Raw genomic sequence first — 17,766 nt, 5'->3', positions numbered from 1 at the left:
TTGGAATTACATTGTACAGTATTCAGCAATCAAATGATATTTGTATATTAACTGCATTATAGAAAAATTACTTAGTCTACAAAAATCCTATGTAAGAATATCGAAAATTTTTCGTTTTTTTAGGTATACACATATTTCCTATGATACAAAATCGATTTTTTTACAGGTATTATATTGAAAAATGTATGTAATTCTCGCATACAATTAGTTTTTAAATGTTTCTTTACTGCGTTAGAGAAAAACTAAAGGATTACAAAAATGATATGTTTATATATTAGATGATTCTTATATCTTTAATTAAAAGATTTTTTGTCATTTAAACTCGATAAAATTACAAGAAAAAATGTTGGAATTACATTGTACAGTATTCAGCAATCAAATGATATTTGTATATTAACTGCATTATAGAAAAATTACTCAGTCTACAAAAATCATATGTAAGAATATCGAAAATTTTTCGTTTTTTGAGGTATACACATATTTCCTATGATACAAAATCGATTTTTTTACAGGTATTATATTGAAAAATGTATGTAATTCTCGCATACAATTAGTTTTTAAATGTTTCTTTACTGCGTTAGAGAAAAACTAAAGGATTACAAAAATGATATGTTTATATATTAGATGATTCTTATATCTTTAATTAAAAGATTTTTTGTCATTTAAACTCGATAAAATTACAAGAAAAATGTTGGAATTACATTGTACAGTATTCAGCAATCAAATGATATTTGTATATTAACTGCATTATAGAAAAATTACTCAGTCTACAAAAATCCTATGTAAGAATATCGAAAATTTTTCGTTTTTTTAGGTATACACATATTTCCTATGATACAAAATCGATTTTTTTACAGGTATTATATTGAAAAATGTATGTAATTCTCGCATACATTTAGTTTTTAAATGTTTCTTTACTGCGTTAGAGAAAAACTAAAGGATTACAAAAATGATATGTTTATATATTAGATGATTCTTATATCTTTAATTAAAAGATTTTTTGTCATTTAAACTCGATAAAATTACAAGAAAAATGTTGGAATTACATTGTACAGTATTCAGCAATCAAATGATATTTGTATATTAACTGCATTATAGAAAAATTACTTAGTCTACAAAAATCCTATGTAAGAATATCGAAAATTTTTCGTTTTTTAGGTATACACATATTTCCTATGATACAAAATCGATTTTTTTACAGGTATTATATTGAAAAATGTATGTAATTCTCGCATACAATTAGTTTTTAAATGTTTCTTTACTGCGTTAGAGAAAAACTAAAGGATTACAAAAATGATATGTTTATATATTAGATGATTCTTATATCTTTAATTAAAAGATTTTTTGTCATTTAAACTCGATAAAATTACAAGAAAAATGTTGGAATTACATTGTACAGTATTCAGCAATCAAATGATATTTGTATATTAACTGCATTATAGAAAAATTACTTAGTCTACAAAAATCCTATGTAAGAATATCGAAAATTTTTCGTTTTTTTAGGTATACACATATTTCCTATGATACAAAATCGATTTTTTTACAGGTATTATATTGAAAAATGTATGTAATTCTCGCATACAATTAGTTTTTAAATGTTTCTTTACTGCGTTAGAGAAAAACTAAAGGATTACAAAAATGATATGTTTATATATTAGATGATTCTTATATCTTTAATTAAAAGATTTTTTGTCATTTAAACTCGATAAAATTACAAGAAAAATGTTGGAATTACATTGTACAGTATTCAGCAATCAAATGATATTTGTATATTAACTGCATTATAGAAAAATTACTTAGTCTACAAAAATCCTATGTAAGAATATCGAAAATTTTTCGTTTTTTTAGGTATACACATATTTCCTATGATACAAAATCGATTTTTTTACAGGTATTATATTGAAAAATGTATGTAATTCTCGCATACAATTAGTTTTTAAATGTTTCTTTACTGCGTTAGAGAAAAACTAAAGGATTACAAAAATGATATGTTTATATATTAGATGATTCTTATATCTTTAATTAAAAGATTTTTTGTCATTTAAACTCGATAAAATTACAAGAAAAATGTTGGAATTACATTGTACAGTATTCAGCAATCAAATGATATTTGTATATTAACTGCATTATAGAAAAATTACTCAGTCTACAAAAATCATATGTAAGAATATCGAAAATTTTTCGTTTTTTTAGGTATACACATATTTCCTATGATACAAAATCGATTTTTTTACAGGTATTATATTGAAAAATGTATGTAATTCTCGCATACAATTAGTTTTTAAATGTTTCTTTACTGCGTTAGAGAAAAACTAAAGGATTACAAAAATGATATGTTTATATATTAGATGATTCTTATATCTTTAATTAAAAGATTTTTTGTCATTTAAACTCGATAAAATTACAAGAAAAATGTTGGAATTACATTGTACAGTATTCAGCAATCAAATGATATTTGTATATTAACTGCATTATAGAAAAATTACTCAGTCTACAAAAATCCTATGTAAGAATATCGAAAATTTTTCGTTTTTTGAGGTATACACATATTTCCTATGATACAAAATCGATTTTTTTACAGGTATTATATTGAAAAATGTATGTAATTCTCGCATACAATTAGTTTTTAAATGTTTCTTTACTGCGTTAGAGAAAAACTAAAGGATTACAAAAATGATATGTTTATATATTAGATGATTCTTATATCTTTAATTAAAAGATTTTTTGTCATTTAAACTCGATAAAATTACAAGAAAAATGTTGGAATTACATTGTACAGTATTCAGCAATCTAATGATCTTTGTATATTAACTGCATTATAGAAAAATTACTTAGTCTACAAAAATCCTATGTAAGAATATCGAAAATTTTTCGTTTTTTTAGGTATACACATATTTCCTATGATACAAAATCGATTTTTTTACAGGTATTATATTGAAAAATGTATGTAATTCTCGCATACAATTAGTTTTTAAATGTTTCTTTACTGCGTTAGAGAAAAACTAAAGGATTACAAAAATGATATGTTTATATATTAGATGATTCTTATATCTTTAATTAAAAGATTTTTTGTCATTTAAACTCGATAAAATTACAAGAAAAATGTTGGAATTACATTGTACATTATTCAGCAATCTAATGATCTTTGTATATTAACTGCATTATAGAAAAATTACTTAGTCTACAAAAATCCTATGTAAGAATATCGAAAATTTTTCGTTTTTTTAGGTATACACATATTTCCTATGATACAAAATCGATTTTTTTACAGGTATTATATTGAAAAATGTATGTAATTCTCGCATACAATTAGTTTTTAAATGTTTCTTTACTGCGTTAGAGAAAAACTAAAGGATTACAAAAATGATATGTTTATATATTAGATGATTCTTATATCTTTAATTAAAAGATTTTTTGTCATTTAAACTCGATAAAATTACAAGAAAAATGTTGGAATTACATTGTACAGTATTCAGCAATCAAATGATATTTGTATATTAACTGCATTATAGAAAAATTACTTAGTCTACAAAAATCCTATGTAAGAATATCGAAAATTTTTCGTTTTTTTAGGTATACACATATTTCCTATGATACAAAATCGATTTTTTTACAGGTATTATATTGAAAAATGTATGTAATTCTCGCATACAATTAGTTTTTAAATGTTTCTTTACTGCGTTAGAGAAAAACTAAAGGATTACAAAAATGATATGTTTATATATTAGATGATTCTTATATCTTTAATTAAAAGATTTTTTTGTCATTTAAACTCGATAAAATTACAAGAAAAATGTTGGAATTACATTGTACAGTATTCAGCAATCAAATGATATTTGTATATTAACTGCATTATAGAAAAATTACTTAGTCTACAAAAAAATCCTATGTAAGAATATCGAAAATTTTTCGTTTTTTTAGGTATACACATATTTCCTATGATACAAAATCGATTTTTTTACAGGTATTATATTGAAAAATGTATGTAATTCTCGCATACAATTAGTTTTTAAATGTTTCTTTACTGCGTTAGAGAAAAACTAAAGGATTACAAAAATGATATGTTTATATATTAGATGATTCTTATATCTTTAATTAAAAGATTTTTTGTCATTTAAACTCGATAAAATTACAAGAAAAATGTTGGAATTACATTGTACAGTATTCAGCAATCAAATGATATTTGTATATTAACTGCATTATAGAAAAATTACTCAGTCTACAAAAATCATATGTAAGAATATCGAAAATTTTTCGTTTTTTTAGGTATACACATATTTCCTATGATACAAAATCGATTTTTTTACAGGTATTATATTGAAAAATGTATGTAATTCTCGCATACAATTAGTTTTTAAATGTTTCTTTACTGCGTTAGAGAAAAACTAAAGGATTACAAAAATGATATGTTTATATATTAGATGATTCTTATATCTTTAATTAAAAGATTTTTTGTCATTTAAACTCGATAAAATTACAAGAAAAATGTTGGAATTACATTGTACAGTATTCAGCAATCAAATGATATTTGTATATTAACTGCATTATAGAAAAATTACTTAGTCTACAAAAATCATATGTAAGAATATCGAAAATTTTTCGTTTTTTTAGGTATACACATATTTCCTATGATACAAAATCGATTTTTTTACAGGTATTATATTGAAAAATGTATGTAATTCTCGCATACAATTAGTTTTTAAATGTTTCTTTACTGCGTTAGAGAAAAACTAAAGGATTACAAAAATGATATGTTTATATATTAGATGATTCTTATATCTTTAATTAAAAGATTTTTTGTCATTTAAACTCGATAAAATTACAAGAAAAATGTTGGAATTACATTGTACAGTATTCAGCAATCAAATGATATTTGTATATTAACTGCATTATAGAAAAATTACTCAGTCTACAAAAATCATATGTAAGAATATCGAAAATTTTTCGTTTTTTGAGGTATACACATATTTCCTATGATACAAAATCGATTTTTTTACAGGTATTATATTGAAAAATGTATGTAATTCTCGCATACAATTAGTTTTTAAATGTTTCTTTACTGCGTTAGAGAAAAACTAAAGGATTACAAAAATGATATGTTTATATATTAGATGATTCTTATATCTTTAATTAAAAGATTTTTTGTCATTTAAACTCGATAAAATTACAAGAAAAATGTTGGAATTACATTGTACATTATTCAGCAATCTAATGATCTTTGTATATTAACTGCATTATAGAAAAATTACTTAGTCTACAAAAATCCTATGTAAGAATATCGAAAATTTTTCGTTTTTTTAGGTATACACATATTTCCTATGATACAAAATCGATTTTTTTACAGGTATTATATTGAAAAATGTATGTAATTCTCGCATACAATTAGTTTTTAAATGTTTCTTTACTGCGTTAGAGAAAAACTAAAGGATTACAAAAATGATATGTTTATATATTAGATGATTCTTATATCTTTAATTAAAAGATTTTTTGTCATTTAAACTCGATAAAATTACAAGAAAAATGTTGGAATTACATTGTACAGTATTCAGCAATCAAATGATATTTGTATATTAACTGCATTATAGAAAAATTACTTAGTCTACAAAAATCCTATGTAAGAATATCGAAAATTTTTCGTTTTTTTAGGTATACACATATTTCCTATGATACAAAATCGATTTTTTTACAGGTATTATATTGAAAAATGTATGTAATTCTCGCATACAATTAGTTTTTAAATGTTTCTTTACTGCGTTAGAGAAAAACTAAAGGATTACAAAAATGATATGTTTATATATTAGATGATTCTTATATCTTTAATTAAAAGATTTTTTGTCATTTAAACTCGATAAAATTACAAGAAAAATGTTGGAATTACATTGTACATTATTCAGCAATCTAATGATCTTTGTATATTAACTGCATTATAGAAAAATTACTTAGTCTACAAAAATCCTATGTAAGAATATCGAAAATTTTTCGTTTTTTTAGGTATACACATATTTCCTATGATACAAAATCGATTTTTTTACAGGTATTATATTGAAAAATGTATGTAATTCTCGCATACAATTAGTTTTTAAATGTTTCTTTACTGCGTTAGAGAAAAACTAAAGGATTACAAAAATGATATGTTTATATATTAGATGATTCTTATATCTTTAATTAAAAGATTTTTTGTCATTTAAACTCGATAAAATTACAAGAAAAATGTTGGAATTACATTGTACAGTATTCAGCAATCAAATGATATTTGTATATTAACTGCATTATAGAAAAATTACTCAGTCTACAAAAATCATATGTAAGAATATCGAAAATTTTTCGTTTTTTTAGGTATACACATATTTCCTATGATACAAAATCGATTTTTTTACAGGTATTATATTGAAAAATGTATGTAATTCTCGCATACAATTAGTTTTTAAATGTTTCTTTACTGCGTTAGAGAAAAACTAAAGGATTACAAAAATGATATGTTTATATATTAGATGATTCTTATATCTTTAATTAAAAGATTTTTTGTCATTTAAACTCGATAAAATTACAAGAAAAATGTTGGAATTACATTGTACAGTATTCAGCAATCTAATGATCTTTGTATATTAACTGCATTATAGAAAAATTACTTAGTCTACAAAAATCCTATGTAAGAATATCGAAAATTTTTCGTTTTTTTAGGTATACACATATTTCCTATGATACAAAATCGATTTTTTTACAGGTATTATATTGAAAAATGTATGTAATTCTCGCATACAATTAGTTTTTAAATGTTTCTTTACTGCGTTAGAGAAAAACTAAAGGATTACAAAAATGATATGTTTATATATTAGATGATTCTTATATCTTTAATTAAAAGATTTTTTGTCATTTAAACTCGATAAAATTACAAGAAAAATGTTGGAATTACATTGTACAGTATTCAGCAATCTAATGATCTTTGTATATTAACTGCATTATAGAAAAATTACTTAGTCTACAAAAAATCCTATGTAAGAATATCGAAAATTTTTCGTTTTTTTAGGTATACACATATTTCCTATGATACAAAATCGATTTTTTTACAGGTATTATATTGAAAAATGTATGTAATTCTCGCATACAATTAGTTTTTAAATGTTTCTTTACTGCGTTAGAGAAAAACTAAAGGATTACAAAAATGATATGTTTATATATTAGATGATTCTTATATCTTTAATTAAAAGATTTTTTGTCATTTAAACTCGATAAAATTACAAGAAAAATGTTGGAATTACATTGTACAGTATTCAGCAATCAAATGATATTTGTATATTAACTGCATTATAGAAAAATTACTCAGTCTACAAAAATCATATGTAAGAATATCGAAAATTTTTCGTTTTTTGAGGTATACACATATTTCCTATGATACAAAATCGATTTTTTTACAGGTATTATATTGAAAAATGTATGTAATTCTCGCATACAATTAGTTTTTAAATGTTTCTTTACTGCGTTAGAGAAAAACTAAAGGATTACAAAAATGATATGTTTATATATTAGATGATTCTTATATCTTTAATTAAAAGATTTTTTGTCATTTAAACTCGATAAAATTACAAGAAAAATGTTGGAATTACATTGTACAGTATTCAGCAATCAAATGATATTTGTATATTAACTGCATTATAGAAAAATTACTTAGTCTACAAAAATCCTATGTAAGAATATCGAAAATTTTTCGTTTTTTTAGGTATACACATATTTCCTATGATACAAAATCGATTTTTTTACAGGTATTATATTGAAAAATGTATGTAATTCTCGCATACAATTAGTTTTTAAATGTTTCTTTACTGCGTTAGAGAAAAACTAAAGGATTACAAAAATGATATGTTTATATATTAGATGATTCTTATATCTTTAATTAAAAGATTTTTTGTCATTTAAACTCGATAAAATTACAAGAAAAATGTTGGAATTACATTGTACAGTATTCAGCAATCAAATGATATTTGTATATTAACTGCATTATAGAAAAATTACTTAGTCTACAAAAAAATCCTATGTAAGAATATCGAAAATTTTTCGTTTTTTTAGGTATACACATATTTCCTATGATACAAAATCGATTTTTTTACAGGTATTATATTGAAAAATGTATGTAATTCTCGCATACAATTAGTTTTTAAATGTTTCTTTACTGCGTTAGAGAAAAACTAAAGGATTACAAAAATGATATGTTTATATATTAGATGATTCTTATATCTTTAATTAAAAGATTTTTTGTCATTTAAACTCGATAAAATTACAAGAAAAATGTTGGAATTACATTGTACAGTATTCAGCAATCAAATGATATTTGTATATTAACTGCATTATAGAAAAATTACTTAGTCTACAAAAATCCTATGTAAGAATATCGAAAATTTTTCGTTTTTTTAGGTATACACATATTTCCTATGATACAAAATCGATTTTTTTACAGGTATTATATTGAAAAATGTATGTAATTCTCGCATACAATTAGTTTTTAAATGTTTCTTTACTGCGTTAGAGAAAAACTAAAGGATTACAAAAATGATATGTTTATATATTAGATGATTCTTATATCTTTAATTAAAAGATTTTTTGTCATTTAAACTCGATAAAATTACAAGAAAAATGTTGGAATTACATTGTACAGTATTCAGCAATCAAATGATATTTGTATATTAACTGCATTATAGAAAAATTACTTAGTCTACAAAAATCCTATGTAAGAATATCGAAAATTTTTCGTTTTTTTAGGTATACACATATTTCCTATGATACAAAATCGATTTTTTTACAGGTATTATATTGAAAAATGTATGTAATTCTCGCATACAATTAGTTTTTAAATGTTTCTTTACTGCGTTAGAGAAAAACTAAAGGATTACAAAAATGATATGTTTATATATTAGATGATTCTTATATCTTTAATTAAAAGATTTTTTGTCATTTAAACTCGATAAAATTACAAGAAAAATGTTGGAATTACATTGTACAGTATTCAGCAATCAAATGATATTTGTATATTAACTGCATTATAGAAAAATTACTTAGTCTACAAAAATCCTATGTAAGAATATCGAAAATTTTTCGTTTTTTTAGGTATACACATATTTCCTATGATACAAAATCGATTTTTTTACAGGTATTATATTGAAAAATGTATGTAATTCTCGCATACAATTAGTTTTTAAATGTTTCTTTACTGCGTTAGAGAAAAACTAAAGGATTACAAAAATGATATGTTTATATATTAGATGATTCTTATATCTTTAATTAAAAGATTTTTTGTCATTTAAACTCGATAAAATTACAAGAAAAATGTTGGAATTACATTGTACAGTATTCAGCAATCAAATGATATTTGTATATTAACTGCATTATAGAAAAATTACTTAGTCTACAAAAATCCTATGTAAGAATATCGAAAATTTTTCGTTTTTTTAGGTATACACATATTTCCTATGATACAAAATCGATTTTTTTACAGGTATTATATTGAAAAATGTATGTAATTCTCGCATACAATTAGTTTTTAAATGTTTCTTTACTGCGTTAGAGAAAAACTAAAGGATTACAAAAATGATATGTTTATATATTAGATGATTCTTATATCTTTAATTAAAAGATTTTTTGTCATTTAAACTCGATAAAATTACAAGAAAAATGTTGGAATTACATTGTACAGTATTCAGCAATCAAATGATATTTGTATATTAACTGCATTATAGAAAAATTACTCAGTCTACAAAAATCATATGTAAGAATATCGAAAATTTTTCGTTTTTTGAGGTATACACATATTTCCTATGATACAAAATCGATTTTTTTACAGGTATTATATTGAAAAATGTATGTAATTCTCGCATATAATTAGTTTTTAAATGTTTCTTTACTGCGTTAGAGAAAAACTAAAGGATTACAAAAATGATATGTTTATATATTAGATGATTCTTATATCTTTAATTAAAAGATTTTTTGTCATTTAAACTCGATAAAATTACAAGAAAAATGTTGGAATTACATTGTACAGTATTCAGCAATCAAATGATATTTGTATATTAACTGCATTATAGAAAAATTACTTAGTCTACAAAAATCCTATGTAAGAATATCGAAAATTTTTCGTTTTTTTAGGTATACACATATTTCCTATGATACAAAATCGATTTTTTTACAGGTATTATATTGAAAAATGTATGTAATTCTCGCATACAATTAGTTTTTAAATGTTTCTTTACTGCGTTAGAGAAAAACTAAAGGATTACAAAAATGATATGTTTATATATTAGATGATTCTTATATCTTTAATTAAAAGATTTTTTGTCATTTAAACTCGATAAAATTACAAGAAAAATGTTTGAATTACATTGTACATTATTCAGCAATCTAATGATATTTGTATATTAACTGCATTATAGAAAAATTACTTAGTCTACAAAAATCCTATGTAAGAATATCGAAAATTTTTCGTTTTTTTAGGTATACACATATTTCCTATGATACAAAATCGATTTTTTTACAGGTATTATATTGAAAAATGTATGTAATTCTCGCATACAATTAGTTTTTAAATGTTTCTTTACTGCGTTAGAGAAAAACTAAAGGATTACAAAAATGATATGTTTATATATTAGATGATTCTTATATCTTTAATTAAAAGATTTTTTGTCATTTAAACTCGATAAAATTACAAGAAAAATGTTGGAATTACATTGTACAGTATTCAGCAATCTAATGATCTTTGTATATTAACTGCATTATAGAAAAATTACTTAGTCTACAAAAATCCTATGTAAGAATATCGAAAATTTTTCGTTTTTTTAGGTATACACATATTTCCTATGATACAAAATCGATTTTTTTACAGGTATTATATTGAAAAATGTATGTAATTCTCGCATACAATTAGTTTTTAAATGTTTCTTTACTGCGTTAGAGAAAAACTAAAGGATTACAAAAATGATATGTTTATATATTAGATGATTCTTATATCTTTAATTAAAAGATTTTTTGTCATTTAAACTCGATAAAATTACAAGAAAAATGTTGGAATTACATTGTACAGTATTCAGCAATCAAATGATATTTGTATATTAACTGCATTATAGAAAAATTACTTAGTCTACAAAAATCCTATGTAAGAATATCGAAAATTTTTCGTTTTTTTAGGTATACACATATTTCCTATGATACAAAATCGATTTTTTTACAGGTATTATATTGAAAAATGTATGTAATTCTCGCATACAATTAGTTTTTAAATGTTTCTTTACTGCGTTAGAGAAAAACTAAAGGATTACAAAAATGATATGTTTATATATTAGATGATTCTTATATCTTTAATTAAAAGATTTTTTGTCATTTAAACTCGATAAAATTACAAGAAAAATGTTGGAATTACATTGTACAGTATTCAGCAATCAAACGATATTTGTATATTAACTGCATTATAGAAAAATTACTCAGTCTACAAAAATCATATGTAAGAATATCGAAAATTTTTCGTTTTTTGAGGTATACACATATTTCCTATGATACAAAATCGATTTTTTTACAGGTATTATATTGAAAAATGTATGTAATTCTCGCATACAATTAGTTTTTAAATGTTTCTTTACTGCGTTAGAGAAAAACTAAAGGATTACAAAAATGATATGTTTATATATTAGATGATTCTTATATCTTTAATTAAAAGATTTTTTGTACATTTAAACTCGATAAAATTACAAGAAAAATGTTGAAATTACATTGTACATTATTCAGCAATCAAATGATATTTGTATATTAACTGCATTATAGAAAAATTACTTAGTCTACAAAAATCCTATGTAAGAATATCGAAAATTTTTCGTTTTTTTAGGTATACACATATTTCCTATGATACAAAATCGATTTTTTTACAGGTATTATATTGAAAAATGTATGTAATTCTCGCATACAATTAGTTTTTAAATGTTTCTTTACTGCGTTAGAGAAAAACTAAAGGATTACAAAAATGATATGTTTATATATTAGATGATTCTTATATCTTTAATTAAAAGATTTTTTGTCATTTAAACTCGATAAAATTACAAGAAAAATGTTGGAATTACATTGTACAGTATTCAGCAATCAAATGATATTTGTATATTAACTGCATTATAGAAAAATTACTCAGTCTACAAAAATCCTATGTAAGAATATCGAAAATTTTTCGTTTTTTGAGGTATACACATATTTCCTATGATACAAAATCGATTTTTTTACAGGTATTATATTGAAAAATGTATGTAATTCTCGCATACAATTAGTTTTTAAATGTTTCTTTACTGCGTTAGAGAAAAACTAAAGGATTACAAAAATGATATGTTTATATATTAGATGATTCTTATATCTTTAATTAAAAGATTTTTTGTCATTTAAACTCGATAAAATTACAAGAAAAATGTTGGAATTACATTGTACATTATTCAGCAATCAAATGATCTTTGTATATTAACTGCATTATAGAAAAATTACTTAGTCTACAAAAATCCTATGTAAGAATATCGAAAATTTTTCGTTTTTTTAGGTATACACATATTTCCTATGATACAAAATCGATTTTTTTACAGGTATTATATTGAAAAATGTATGTAATTCTCGCATACAATTAGTTTTTAAATGTTTCTTTACTGCGTTAGAGAAAAACTAAAGGATTACAAAAATGATATGTTTATATATTAGATGATTCTTATATCTTTAATTAAAAGATTTTTTGTCATTTAAACTCGATAAAATTACAAGAAAAATGTTGGAATTACATTGTACAGTATTCAGCAATCAAATGATATTTGTATATTAACTGCATTATAGAAAAATTACTCAGTCTACAAAAATCATATGTAAGAATATCGAAAATTTTTCGTTTTTTTAGGTATACACATATTTCCTATGATACAAAATCGATTTTTTTACAGGTATTATATTGAAAAATGTATGTAATTCTCGCATACAATTAGTTTTTAAATGTTTCTTTACTGCGTTAGAGAAAAACTAAAGGATTACAAAAAATGATATGTTTATATATTAGATGATTCTTATATCTTTAATTAAAAGATTTTTTGTCATTTAAACTCGATAAAATTACAAGAAAAATGTTGGAATTACATTGTACAGTATTCAGCAATCAAATGATATTTGTATATTAACTGCATTATAGAAAAATTACTCAGTCTACAAAAATCATATGTAAGAATATCGAAAATTTTTCGTTTTTTGAGGTATACACATATTTCCTATGATACAAAATCGATTTTTTTACAGGTATTATATTGAAAAATGTATGTAATTCTCGCATACAATTAGTTTTTAAATGTTTCTTTACTGCGTTAGAGAAAAACTAAAGGATTACAAAAATGATATGTTTATATATTAGATGATTCTTATATCTTTAATTAAAAGATTTTTTGTCATTTAAACTCGATAAAATTACAAGAAAAATGTTGGAATTACATTGTACAGTATTCAGCAATCTAATGATCTTTGTATATTAACTGCATTATAGAAAAATTACTTAGTCTACAAAAATCCTATGTAAGAATATCGAAAATTTTTCGTTTTTTTAGGTATACACATATTTCCTATGATACAAAATCGATTTTTTTACAGGTATTATATTGAAAAATGTATGTAATTCTCGCATACAATTAGTTTTTAAATGTTTCTTTACTGCGTTAGAGAAAAACTAAAGGATTACAAAAATGATATGTTTATATATTAGATGATTCTTATATCTTTAATTAAAAGATTTTTTGTCATTTAAACTCGATAAAATTACAAGAAAAATGTTGGAATTACATTGTACAGTATTCAGCAATCTAATGATCTTTGAATATTAACTGCATTATAGAAAAATTACTTAGTCTACAAAAATCCTATGTAAGAATATCGAAAATTTTTCGTTTTTTTTAGGTATACACATATTTCCTATGATGCAAAATCGATTTTTTTACAGGTATTATATTGAAAAATGTATGTAATTCTCGCATACAATTAGTTTTTAAATGTTTCTTTACTGCGTTAGAGAAAAACTAAAGGATTACAAAAATGATATGTTTATATATTAGATGATTCTTATATCTTTAATTAAAAGATTTTTTGTCATTTAAACTCGATAAAATTACAAGAAAAATGTTGGAATTACATTGTACATTATTCAGCAATCTAATGATCTTTGTATATTAACTGCATTATAGAAAAATTACTTAGTCTACAAAAATCCTATGTAAGAATATCGAAAATTTTTCGTTTTTTTAGGTATACACATATTTCCTATGATACAAAATCGATTTTTTTACAGGTATTATATTGAAAAATGTATGTAATTCTCGCATACAATTAGTTTTTTAAATGTTTCTTTACTGCGTTAGAGAAAAACTAAAGGATTACAAAAATGATATGTTTATATATTAGATGATTCTTATATCTTTAATTAAAAGATTTTTTGTCATTTAAACTCGATAAAATTACAAGAAAAATGTTGGAATTACATTGTACAGTATTCAGCAATCAAATGATATTTGTATATTAACTGCATTATAGAAAAATTACTCAGTCTACAAAAATCATATGTAAGAATATCGAAAATTTTTCGTTTTTTTAGGTATACACATATTTCCTATGATACAAAATCGATTTTTTTACAGGTATTATATTGAAAAATGTATGTAATTCTCGCATATAATTAGTTTTTAAATGTTTCTTTACTGCGTTAGAGAAAAACTAAAGGATTACAAAAATGATATGTTTATATATTAGATGATTCTTATATCTTTAATTAAAAGATTTTTTGTCATTTAAACTCGATAAAATTACAAGAAAAATGTTGGAATTACATTGTACAGTATTCAGCAATCAAATGATATTTGTATATTAACTGCATTATAGAAAAATTACTCAGTCTACAAAAATCCTATGTAAGAATATCGAAAATTTTTCGTTTTTTTAGGTATACACATATTTCCTATGATACAAAATCGATTTTTTTACAGGTATTATATTGAAAAATGTATGTAATTCTCGCATACAATTAGTTTTTAAATGTTTCTTTACTGCGTTAGAGAAAAACTAAAGGATTACAAAAATGATATGTTTATATATTAGATGATTCTTATATCTTTAATTAAAAGATTTTTTGTCATTTAAACTCGATAAAATTACAAGAAAAATGTTGGAATTACATTGTACAGTATTCAGCAATCAAATGATATTTGTATATTAACTGCATTATAGAAAAATTACTCAGTCTACAAAAATCCTATGTAAGAATATCGAAAATTTTTCGTTTTTTTAGGTATACACATATTTCCTATGATACAAAATCGATTTTTTTACAGGTATTATATTGAAAAATGTATGTAATTCTCGCATACAATTAGTTTTTAAATGTTTCTTTACTGCGTTAGAGAAAAACTAAAGGATTACAAAAATGATATGTTTATATATTAGATGATTCTTATATCTTTAATTAAAAAGATTTTTTGTCATTTAAACTCGATAAAATTACAAGAAAAATGTTGGAATTACATTGTACAGTATTCAGCAATCTAATGATATTTGTATATTAACTGCATTATAGAAAAATTACTTAGTCTACAAAAATCCTATGTAAGAATATCGAAAATTTTTCGTTTTTTTAGGTATACACATATTTCCTATGATACAAAATCGATTTTTTTACAGGTATTATATTGAAAAATGTATGTAATTCTCGCATACAATTAGTTTTTAAATGTTTCTTTACTGCGTTAGAGAAAAACTAAAGGATTACAAAAATGATATGTTTATATATTAGATGATTCTTATATCTTTAATTAAAAGATTTTTTGTCATTTAAACTCGATAAAATTACAAGAAAAATGTTGGAATTACATTGTACATTATTCAGCAATCTAATGATCTTTGTATATTAACTGCATTATAGAAAAATTACTTAGTCTACAAAAATCCTATGTAAGAATATCGAAAATTTTTCGTTTTTTTAGGTATACACATATTTCCTATGATACAAAATCGATTTTTTTACAGGTATTATATTGAAAAATGTATGTAATTCTCGCATACAATTAGTTTTTAAATGTTTCTTTACTGCGTTAGAGAAAAACTAAAGGATTACAAAAATGATATGTTTATATATTAGATGATTCTTATATCTTTAATTAAAAGATTTTTTGTCATTTAAACTCGATAAAATTACAAGAAAAATGTTGGAATTACATTGTACATTATTCAGCAATCTAATGATCTTTGTATATTAACTGCATTATAGAAAAATTACTTAGTCTACAAAAATCCTATGTAAGAATATCGAAAATTTTTCGTTTTTTAGGTATACACATATTTCCTATGATACAAAATCGATTTTTTTACAGGTATTATATTGAAAAATGTATGTAATTCTCGCATACAATTAGTTTTTAAATGTTTCTTTACTGCGTTAGAGAAAAACTAAAGGATTACAAAAATGATATGTTTATATATTAGATGATTCTTATATCTTTAATTAAAAGATTTTTTGTCATTTAAACTCGATAAAATTACAAGAAAAATGTTGGAATTACATTGTACAGTATTCAGCAATCAAATGATATTTGTATATTAACTGCATTATAGAAAAATTACTCAGTCTACAAAAATCATATGTAAGAATATCGAAAATTTTTCGTTTTTTGAGGTATACACATATTTCCTATGATACAAAATCGATTTTTTTACAGGTATTATATTGAAAAATGTATGTAATTCTCGCATACAATTAGTTTTTAAATGTTTCTTTACTGCGTTAGAGAAAAACTAAAGGATTACAAAAATGATATGTTTATATATTAGATGATTCTTATATCTTTAATTAAAAGATTTTTTGTCATTTAAACTCGATAAAATTACAAGAAAAATGTTGGAATTACATTGTACAGTATTCAGCAATCTAATGATCTTTGTATATTAACTGCATTATAGAAAAATTACTTAGTCTACAAAAATCCTATGTAAGAATATCGAAAATTTTTCGTTTTTTTAGGTATACACATATTTCCTATGATACAAAATCGATTTTTTTACAGGTATTATATTGAAAAATGTATGTAATTCTCGCATACAATTAGTTTTTAAATGTTTCTTTACTGCGTTAGAGAAAAACTAAAGGATTACAAAAATGATATGTTTATATATTAGATGATTCTTATATCTTTAATTAAAAGATTTTTTGTCATTTAAACTCGATAAAATTACAAGAAAAATGTTGGAATTACATTGTACATTATTCAGCAATCAAATGATCTTTGTATATTAACTGCATTATAGAAAAATTACTTAGTCTACAAAAATCCTATGTAAGAATATCGAAAATTTTTCGTTTTTTTAGGTATACACATATTTCCTATGATACAAAATCGATTTTTTTACAGGTATTATATTGAAAAATGTATGTAATTCTCGCATACAATTAGTTTTTAAATGTTTCTTTACTGCGTTAGAGAAAAACTAAAGGATTACAAAAATGATATGTTTATATATTAGATGATTCTTATATCTTTAATTAAAAGATTTTTTGTCATTTAAACTCGATAAAATTACAAGAAAAATGTTGGAATTACATTGTACAGTATTCAGCAATCAAATGATATTTGTATATTAACTGCATTATAGAAAAATTACTCAGTCTACAAAAATCATATGTAAGAATATCGAAAATTTTTCGTTTTTTTAGGTATACACATATTTCCTATGATACAAAATCGATTTTTT

This window comes from Polistes dominula, unplaced genomic scaffold, assembly GCF_049000335.1.
Source record: "Polistes dominula isolate Pdom_NZ unplaced genomic scaffold, Pdom_raw_medaka contig_6, whole genome shotgun sequence".
Lineage (NCBI taxonomy): Eukaryota > Metazoa > Arthropoda > Insecta > Hymenoptera > Vespidae > Polistes > Polistes dominula.
Note: the sequence above shows the minus strand (reverse complement) of the source record.